The sequence below is a fragment of the Rhinopithecus bieti genome, unplaced genomic scaffold (assembly GCF_001698545.2).
Source record: "Rhinopithecus bieti isolate Rb0 unplaced genomic scaffold, ASM169854v2 scaffold_2077, whole genome shotgun sequence".
NCBI lineage: Eukaryota > Metazoa > Chordata > Mammalia > Primates > Cercopithecidae > Rhinopithecus > Rhinopithecus bieti.
This window is the reverse complement of record NW_016803882.1, coordinates 1176857-1186337: the sequence shown is the minus strand read 5'-3', so window position 1 is coordinate 1186337 and position 9481 is coordinate 1176857. Positions and strand designations below refer to the sequence as shown.

The 9481-nt window shown below is 41.1% G+C and overlaps 1 pseudogene; it reads left to right on the top strand.

The window, feature by feature from the left end:
• Nucleotides 1-5542: 5542 nt before the first annotated feature.
• LOC108518455 (peptidyl-prolyl cis-trans isomerase A pseudogene) lies at nucleotides 5543-6044 on the top strand (annotated as a pseudogene).
• The last annotated feature ends 3437 nt before the right edge of the window (nucleotides 6045-9481 follow it).

Sequence of the window (9481 nt, the reverse complement as noted above, 5' to 3'; positions counted from 1 at the left end):
AACACAGTGAAACCCCGTTCCTACTAAAAATACAAAAAAAAAAAAAAAAAAAAATTAGCTGGGCATGGTGACGCGCACCTGTAATCCCAGCTACTCAGGAGGCTGAGGCAGGAGAATCACTTGAACCCAGGAGGCAGAGGCAGAGGTTGCAGTGAGCCAAGATGATGCCATTTCACTCCAGCCTGGCCGACAGAGCAAGACTCTGTCTCAAATTAATTAATTAACTCATTAATTTGTAGAGATGGAGTCTCACTATGTTGCTCAGGCTGGTCTTGAACTCCTGGCCTCAAGCGATCCTCCCACCTCAGCTTACCAAAATTCTGAGATTACAGGTATGAGCCACTGTGCTTGGCTCATCTTTTAAAATGTATATCCAAACTGGTAACAAAGTAAGGGAAAACCTCAGAGGCCAAAAGTTGAATGCCACAAACTGGAAGAAGATATTTACAACCAACAAATAATTCATATCTAAAATATGTGAACAATTCTGAAAAATTAGTAAGAAGAAGACATACAATCCAAGGGGAGAAATGGACAAAAGATAAGAATAGGCAATTCACGGCCGGGCGCAGTGGCTCATGCCTGTAATCCCAACACTTTGGGAGTCCGAGACAGGTGGATCACAAGGTCAGGAGATTGAGACCATCCTGGCCAACATGCTGAAACCTCATCTCTACTAAAAATACAAAAATTAGCTGGGCATAGTGGCACACGCCTGCAGTCCCAGCTACTCAGGAGGCTGGGGCAGGAGAATTGCTTGAACCCGGGAGGCAGAGGTTGCAGTGAGCTGAGATTGCGCCACTGCACACCAGCCTGGGGACAGAGCGAGACTATCTCAAAAAAAAAAAAAATGAATAGGCAATTCACAGAAGAAAAAGAAAACATGGAACATATGATGATTTCACCAGTAAATCAGAGAAATGGAAAATTAAAACCACAACATCATTTTATATTTTATACTGATTAAAAATGGAAAGTCTGGCAGTTTCCTGTATAAGCTACACCTCATGGTAACCAAGTAATTGATAATGAAATATTTCTCTTCAGATACATAGTCTACTAATATATTGAAAAGGAATGACAGAATCTCCAATGAAACAATGAACTAAGCAGTGATTATCAATAATTGCTGCCTTAACACACAAAACAGACATAACAAAATGTCATGTGCCTCCTAATGGAAGAATATACCACCACTTAAGAAATGTTCTTATTGGAAATTTGATCAGCTCTCTGGATGTAACACACACATTGCTGGAACATGTTAAACAGCACCTTGTGACTGCATTCAACAAAACCCGACTGGGAAATTGCAGAACACACCACCTGGTTTGTTCACCAAATAAATTGCTTGAAAGGGGACAAAGATGGCTTTTATTTGGATCCTGATTTGAGTGACAATAAAACAAGCAAACAAATTTTTAAAAGTGACAATTGAACTTAGATCATTTAATGGATATTTCATATTAAAGAATTATTGCAATTATTTTAGGCATGATAATGGTGTTGTTCTTACGTTTTTAAAGAGTGCTACAAAGGAACTTTCTGGAGAAGCTGGAAATAGTCTAGATCTTGATCGCGGTGGTGGTTTCACAGTTGTGTACTTGTATACGTAAAAAAAAAAAAAAATCACCATTCACTAAATTGTACTCAAGATTTGTGTACAGGTTCGGGTGTGGTGGCTCATGCCTGTAATCTCAGCACTTTGGGAGGCTGAGGATGGCGGATCACCTGAGGTCAGGAGTTCAAGACCAGCCTGGCCAACATGGTGAAACCCTGCCTCTACTAAAAATTCAAAAATTAGCTGGGCGTGGTGGTGCATGCCTATAATCCCAGCTACTTGGGGGGCTGAGGCAGGAGAATCACTTGAACCCAGAAGGTGGAGGTTGCAGTGAGCTGAGATCGTGCCACTGTACTCTAGCCTGGGTGACAGAGAGAGACCCTGTTTCAAAAAAAAAAAAATAGATTTGTGTACTGTACTGTATGTTTTACCTCAAATTTTAAAAGGCAGAGTCCTTATTTTTTAGGGATACATTATGAAATGTTTACAGATGACGTAATCTCAGATATCTGAGATTAGCTTTCAAATGTTCCAAAATAGCCCATGGTAGATTGGCCATGAGTTGGTAAATGTTGAAGCCAGGGGATAGTTTATAATATAATTATTGTACATGTGTGAAATTTTCCATAATATAAAGTTTTTAAAAAATGTCTGGTGAGATAATGTTGCTAAGTATAGAACAATGGAAACACTCTTAAACTGCTGGTGACAATGTCAATTGTAAATTGAATGACAATTTCATATTCTCTAATAAAACTGAAGATGGGTGCTATAACCCAGCAATTTCTCTGAGGTTATAACTTATACAAACACTAGCAGGTGTGCTTATACATGTCTGTGCATATAAAACACTTCAGACATAGTTTATACTAAACCAAAAGAAAAAGAGAAGGTGCTATAGTCTGAATATATCTTGACAAATTCATGTGTTGAAAACTTAATACCCAATGCAACAGTGCTGGGAGGTGAGGTCTTCTGAGAGATATGTGGGTCATGTGGGTTCTGCCATCATGAGTAGATTGATGCCATTATGAAAGAAATTGATGGTGGGAGTTCAGCCATTTTCCCCCTTCTCTCCTTCCTTCAACCATGTGAAGACCCAGTGTTCCTCCTTCCAGAAAATGTAGCATCAAGGTACCATCTTGGAAGCAGAAGGCAACTCTCACCAGACAAGGATCCCGCTGGCACCTTGATCTAGGCCTCACAGCCTCCAGATTGTGAGAAAAAAAAATTCTGTTCTTTATAAATTACTCAGTCTTAGGTATTTTGTTACAGCGATGGACTAAAACAGAAACAACTCAAAGATCAATTGACAGAGAATAAATAAATAGTGATGAGGCCAGGTGTGGTGGCTCACGCCTGTAATCCCAGCACTTTGAGAAGCTGAGGGGGGCAGATCATGATGTCAAGACATCAAGACTATCCTGGCCAACATGGTGAAACCCCGTTTCTACTACAAATACAAAAATTAGCTGGGCGTGGTAGTGTGCGCCTGTAGTCCCAGGTACTGGGGAGGCTGAGATAGGAGAATCGCTTGAACCCAGGAAGTGGAGGTTGCAGTGAGCTGAGATTGTGCCACTGCACTCCAGCCTGGCGACAGAGCAAAACTCTGTCTCAAAAAAAAAAAAAAAAAAAAAAAAAAAAAAAAAAAAATTGTGATGTATTCACCCAACGATAGTCTGTGTAGCAATGAATGAGTTACAGCTATACTTAGTAATATGGATGAATCTCAAGAAATTAATGAGCAAAAGCTTTGCAAGTTGCAGAAGAATACTACAGTAATACCATTAATTAAAGGTTCAAAATGTATCAAATAGAATAATGCATTTTAGGGATCTGTCTATGTAGTTAAACTATAAAGAAAAGCAAATGCATGATAAGCACAATGATAAACACAGGGTGGTGTAATTGGGGAAGGGCTACAAGGTGCTTCCAAGTTTCCGATAATATTCTCCTTCTTAAGCTGGGTGATGATACATGGGTGCTTTTCTGTTTTTTTTCTTTTCTTGAGACGGGGTCTCGCTCTGTCGCCCAGGCTGGAGTGCTGTGGTATGATCTCAGCTCACTGCAAGCTCCGCCTCCCGGGTTCACGGCATTCTCCCGCCTCAGCCTCCCGAGTAGCTGGGACTACAAGCGCCCACCGCCACGCCCGGCTAATTTTTGGCATTTTTAGTAGAGAAGGGGTTTCACCGTGTTAGCCAGGATGGTCTCAATCTCCTGACCTCGTGATCCACCCGCCTAGGCCTCCCAAAGTGCTGGGATTACAGGCGTGAGCCACCATGCCCAGCCTGCTTTTCTTAATATTGTTTTATGCCATATGTTTTATGCCAAACATATAACATGTCATAAACAACATATTATGTAGATGAATATTTTATAATTAAATTGTGGGTTTTTTGTTTTTGTTTTTGAGACAGGGTCTCACTCTGTCACCCAGGTTGGAGTGCAGTGGCATGATCATGGCTTACAGCAGCCTTGACCTCCCAGGCTCAAGGGATCCTGCCACCTCAGCTTCTTGAGTAGCTGGGACTACAGGTGCATGCCACCACGCCTGGCTAATTTTTGTACTTTTTGTAGAGACGAGGCTTCACCATGTTGCCCAGGCTGGTCTCAAACTCCTGAGCTCAAGCAATCCTCCCACTTTGGCCTCCCAAAGTGCTGGGATTACAGGGACGAGCCACTACAGCCAACCAATAAAATTACTTTTAAAAGCCATTTCCTATTGTTTTTCAGCAGCCTTACGACCTGGCTCATAGTTGATGACGTGGTACGATGCACAAATACTGGACCATCAGGAATTTGGGAACCCTGGGTTTTAGACCCAGTTGTATCACTAAGTAGTCCTGTAACTTGGCACAAATCACTTAACTCACTTAACGCAAGTTCCGTTATCTAGAAAATGAGTGAATCCACATTTCCTAACTATGTTCTTCAGAATACTAGTTCTAAAATACGTTAATAGATATTTTGTGGCAACCAAAAAAAGTTTTGTGGTCTGAGTAACTCCAGATTAAGCAATAATAAGAGTGTTTCCTTGTAACAGGGCTTCTCAGAGCCTTGAACATACAATTGTGAGTTGTGAATCTCTGAGAGAGGAATACAGAATTTGTTGTTGTTGTTGTTGTTGAGACAGAGTCTTACTCTGTCGGCCAGATTGGAGTGCAGTGGCAGAATTTCAGCTCACTGCAACCTCCGCCTCTCGGGCTCAAGCAATTCTCCTGCCTCAGCCTCCTGAGTAGCTGGGACTACAGGCGTGTGCCACCATGCCCAGATAATTTTTGTATTTTTAGTAGAGACAGGGTTTCACTATGTTGGCCAGGCTGGTCTCGAACTCCTGACCTCAGGTAACCCACACGCGTTGGCCTCCCAAAGTGCTGGGATTACACGTGTGAGCCACCACACCCGGCCAGGAATACAAAATTTTCAGTAGTTTACAACACAGAATCATGTGTATCTCTCTGTGTGGTTTTTTAAATTTGTTTGTTTTGACACAGAGTCTTGCTGTGTTGCTGAGGCTGGAGTGCAGTGGTGTGATCTCGGCTCACTAAAACCTCTGCCTCCCAGGTTCTAGTGATTCTCCTGCCTCAGCCTCCCAAGTAGCTGGGATTACAGGCACCCACCACCACGCCTGGCTAATTTTGTATTTTAGTACAGATGGGGTTTCACCATGTTGGCCAGGCTGGTCTTCAACTCCTGACCTCAGGTGATCTACCCGCCTCGGCCTCCCAAAGTGCTAGGATTACAGGTGTGAGCCACCGCACCCAGCCGAAAGCATGTATCTTTGATATGATGAGATGAATATGTCGCTTTCTGTCTGTGGTCTTTCTCCCTGAAACTTATAACTTCAGTCTCAAATAAGAAACATCAGAAAAATTCTAATGGAGAGAAATTCTGAAAAAAAACCTTATCAGAACTTCTTAAAATTGTTAAGCTCATCAAAAACAAGGATGCTTTGCAGATGCTGGGGCCACCCATAGCACTATGCCACAAGTCACGGTCAACCCCACCATGTTCTTTGACATCGCCATTGACGGTGAGACTTTGAGCTGCATCTCCTTTAAGTTGTTTGCAAGGTTCCAAAGACAGCAGAAAACATTCATGCTCTGAGCACTGACGAGAAATAATTTGGTTATAAGGGTTTCTGCTTTTACAGAATTATTCCAGGGTTTATGTGTCAGGGTGTTGACTTCACGCGCCACAGTAGTACTGGTGGCAAGTCTGTCTACAAGGAGAAATTTGATGGTGAGAACTTCATCCTGAAGCATATGGGTTCTGGCATCTTGTCCATGGCAAATGCTGGACCCAACACAAACAGTTCCCAGTTTTTCATCTGCACTGCAAGACTGACTGGTTGGATGGCAAGCATGTGGCCTTTGGCAAGGTGAAAGAAGGCATGAATATCACAGAAGCCATGGCGTGCTTTGGGTACAGGAATGGCAAGACCAGCAAGAAGATCACCATTGCTGACTGTGGATCATTCTAATAAATTTGACTTGTGTTTTATTTTAACTACCAGGCCTTTCCTTCTGTAGCTCAGGAGAGCATCTCACCACCCCATTCACTTGCAGCTTTCTTTAATCTTTGTACCCTCACTGCAGTTCTTTGGGTTCTATATTTTCCTTATTCCCTTTTACATCTAGCTGAATTGCAGAGTTAAGATTATGAGATAAAAACTAAGTAAAAGGGCCGGGCGCGGTGTCTTACGCCTGTAATCCCAGCACTTTGTGAAAATAAGGCAGGCGGTTCACTTGAGGTCAGGAGTTTGAGACGAGCCTGGCCAACACCGTGAAACCCTGTCTCTTCTAAAAATACAAAAATTAGCTGGGCATGGTGGCAGGCCCTTGTAATCCTAGCTACTCGGGAGGCTGAGGCAGGAGAATCACTTGAACCTGGAAGGCAGCCAGAGATGGCAGTAAGCTGAGATCACGCCACTGCACTCCAGCCTGGGCAATAGAGTGAGACTCTGTCTTAAAAAAAAAAAAAAAACCCTAAACAAACACAAACAAAAAACAAGGAGAGTTTGAGAAACTGTCACAGCTAAGAGGAGCCTAAGGAGACAAGACAATTAAATGTAATGTGGTATTCTGGATGGAATTCTGCAATAAGAAAAGGACATTAGGTAAAAATTAAGGAAGTCTGAAGAAAGTATAGATTTTAGTTGATAATAATGTGTCAGTATTGTTCATTAATTTTAACAAATGTATCATACTAATCTAAGACATTAATGGGGAAAATGGATATGCAGTATATGAAAACTATGCCATATTTTCAATTTTTCTATAAATCTAAACTGTTCTAAAAAATTTACTCTCTCTCTTTGGGAGGCTGAGGCCAATGGATCACCTGAGCTTAGGAGTTCGAGACCAGCTGGGCAACATGGCGAAACCCCATCTCTACCAAAAATATAAAAAATTAGCCAGGCATAGTGATGCACACTGTAGTACCAGCTACTCAGGAGGCTGAGGCACAAGAATCACTTGAGCCCGGGAGGCAGAGGTTGCAGTGAGCCAAGACTGCACTACTGCACTCCAGCCTGGGTGACAGAGCGAGATTCCATCTCAAAAAGAAAAAAAAAAATGTACTCCCTCTCAATCCCTACCAGAAAAATAAATAAATAAATAAATAAATAAATAAATAAATAAATAAATAAAATCAGGCTTAGATAGTTTCATTGGAGAATTCCACCAAACACTTAAAGAATAATCAGCACACATTTTACACAATCTCTTCCAGGAAATAGAAGAGGAGCAAACACTTCCCAACTCATTTTATGGAACAAGTGTTACCCTGATACTAAAATCAAAGACAGTACAAAAAAAGAATACCATACAACAATATTTCTCATGAATTTAAATGCAAAAATCTAAACTAGATATTAGCAAACTGTATCCAACAATGTATAAAGAATTATGTACCATAGCCATGTGGGACTTCTAGGTATATAAGGTTGGTTCAATATTTGAATATCAATCAATGTAATTCACCATATTAACAAGCTGAGGAAGAAAACTCATACAACTCTATCCATTTGACGTAGAAGAAATGTTTGACCGGGCACCGTGGCTCACTCCTGTAATCCCAGCACTTTCAGAGGCCAAGGCAGGCAGATCGTATGAGCTCAGGAGTATGAGATCAGTTTGGGCAACATGGCAAAACCTCATCTCTACGAAAAGTACAAAAAAATTAGCCAGGCATGGTGGCATGTGTCTGTAGGCCCAACTATTTGGGAGACTGAGGTGGGAGGATCAATTGAGCCCAAGAGGTGGAGGTTGCAGTGAGCTGAGAGTGTGCCTCTGCACTCCAGCCTGGGTGACAGAGTGAGACTTCATCTCAAAAACAAAAAAGTGTAAAATCCAACATTCATTCATAAAAACAATCTCAGCAAGTTAGGAATAGAAGGGAAATACCTAAACTTGGTAAATAGCATCTACAAAACAAAACAAAATCTAGAGCTAGCATCATACTTAATGATGAAAGAATGAATGTTTTCCACTAAGATCACGACAAAAAGGCAAGGAAGTCTGCTCTCACCACTTCAACATGGTCCTGGAAGTTATTGCAATAGGCAAGAAAAAGAAAAGTATACAGGTTAGAAAGGAGGAAGCAAAACTATCTCTGTTTGCAGATAATATAATTGCCTGTGTAGAAAATCCCAAGAAGTCTACAAAGAATCTCTTGGAACTTATAAATGAGTTTAGTGGGGATTCAGAATACAAGAACACACAAAAAAACTTTTGCATTTCCATATGACACTCAGACAAAATGAAATATTTAGATAGATTGCTTTTTTTTTTTTTTTTTTTTTTGAGACAGAGTCTCATTCTATTGCCCAGCCTGGAGTGCATTTGTATGATCATGGCTCACTGCAGGTTTGACCTCCTGAGCTCAGGCAGTCTTCTCACCTTAGAGCCGGGACTACAGGCATGGGTCACCATGCCTGGCTAATTTTTCTGTTTCTTTGTAGAGGTGGGGTTTTACCATGTTACCCAGGCTGGTTTCGAACCTCTGGGCTCCAGTGATCCACCTATTTTGGCTTCTCAAAGTGCTAGGATTACATGCATGAGCCACTGCACCTGGCTAGATATATTCCTAAATATATTTTATTTAATATATGTGCTGAAAATTACAAAATCCTGATGAAAGAAATCAAAGGAAATAAAAAGTAATGGAGACACCTACTATGATTATAGATTGAAAGATTCAACATAATAAAGATATTCTTCTGAATTAATCTACAGATTTAATACAATTTCTATTATAACCCCAGAAAGCATTTCTGTATACATGGACAAACTTATTCGGAAATTTATGTGGAAAGGAATGGGCTCTGGAATAGCTAAAATAATCTTGATATATAATAAGGTGAGAGGAATCACTCTATCCAATAGTAAGGTTTACTATACGGCTACCACAATTAAGACAGTATGGTATTGACAGAGTGATAAATATGCAGATCAGTGAAACAGAGTAAAGATTCCAGAAATAGACCCACTGAAATATGCTTAATTATTTTTGACAAGAAGGATAACCTTTTCAACAAATGGTACTGGAGCAATTGGACAACCATAGGCAAAAACTCAAACCATGACCTAAACATTACACCTTAAATGAAAATTAATTTAAGGCCGGGCATGGTGGTTCATGCCTGTAATCCCAGCACTTTGGGAGGCCGAGGTGGGCGGATCGCAAGGTCAGAAGTTCGAGACCAGCATGGCCAATATGGTGAAACCCCGTTTCTACTAAAAATACAAAAATTAGCCAGGTGTGGTGACATGTGCCTGTAATCCCAGCCACTTGGGAGGCTGAGGCAGGAGAATCACTGAACCCAGGAAGGAGGAAATTGCAGTGAGCCGAAATCGTGCCACTGCACTCCAGCCTCGGTGAGAGTGAAACTCCATCTCAAAAAAAAAAAAAAAAAAA